The sequence below is a fragment of the Bison bison genome, unplaced genomic scaffold (genome assembly GCF_000754665.1).
Source record: "Bison bison bison isolate TAMUID 2011002044 unplaced genomic scaffold, Bison_UMD1.0 scf7180017849645, whole genome shotgun sequence".
Taxonomy (NCBI): domain Eukaryota; kingdom Metazoa; phylum Chordata; class Mammalia; order Artiodactyla; family Bovidae; genus Bison; species Bison bison.
The window spans coordinates 15488-16348 of record NW_011480218.1 but is presented as its reverse complement, the minus strand read 5'-3'; positions in this window follow the sequence as shown (position 1 = coordinate 16348).

The window sequence follows — 861 nt, the reverse complement described above, 5'->3', positions numbered from 1 at the left end:
AAAGAAAAAAAAGGGGGGGGGGGACGTGAATGTAGAAACAAATTCTAGATGAGAGATATGTTTTAGGATTAACTCATGGACTAGGGAGCTAAACAAAACTTTCCTTCTTGAAAATGGAAAATGATGAGCTCCAGTCAGTTTATCTATCTCAAAGGCTCAAACTATGAGCTGGTTTTCTCTTTGTTTGCTTGTTTTTCATGGGATTTTTTTATATCAATTTTTTAAATTGAAGTATAGTTGATTCACAATATTGTGTTAGGTTCATTTGTAACAACCTGGAAAGATCAAGAGAATATTATGCTCAGTGAAATGTCAGACAGAGAAAGACAAATACTATATGGTATCACTTATATGTGGAATCTAAAATATAATACAAATGAATGTATATGCAAAACAGAAACAGACTCACACGTACGGAAAACAAACTTCAGCTGCTTTTCTGAATCTAGGAAACCAAAGTTCTGGCATTTGGTATGTTACAAAGGCAGAATGTATTTTTGAGGCCACAATGAAAACATTGAGGTTTAATTTATTTCTAGAGCCTCAAATCTTAGAATCAAAATATATCTTTGAAGAGATGTTTCCTAAAACCATTCCTAATACCAAAATGACTGAGTGTTTAAATTCTAACTTGAGGCAGAAGTTAAAATTTAATGTGCGTGTGTCTGTTTTCAACTCTTTGATAATCAGTAAATATAACCAGACTTCAAGAATTCTGGAAGGTTGCAATTCTTCCCCACCCCCATTGGTCATAAATTCCCCTCTTGCAGTTTCTTCTGAGGACAATAAAGTCAATACCAGGCCTCTTTATTTGCCATGAAAATCCTCACCCTTTCCGGCAATATAACCCCTAAAGAAAGG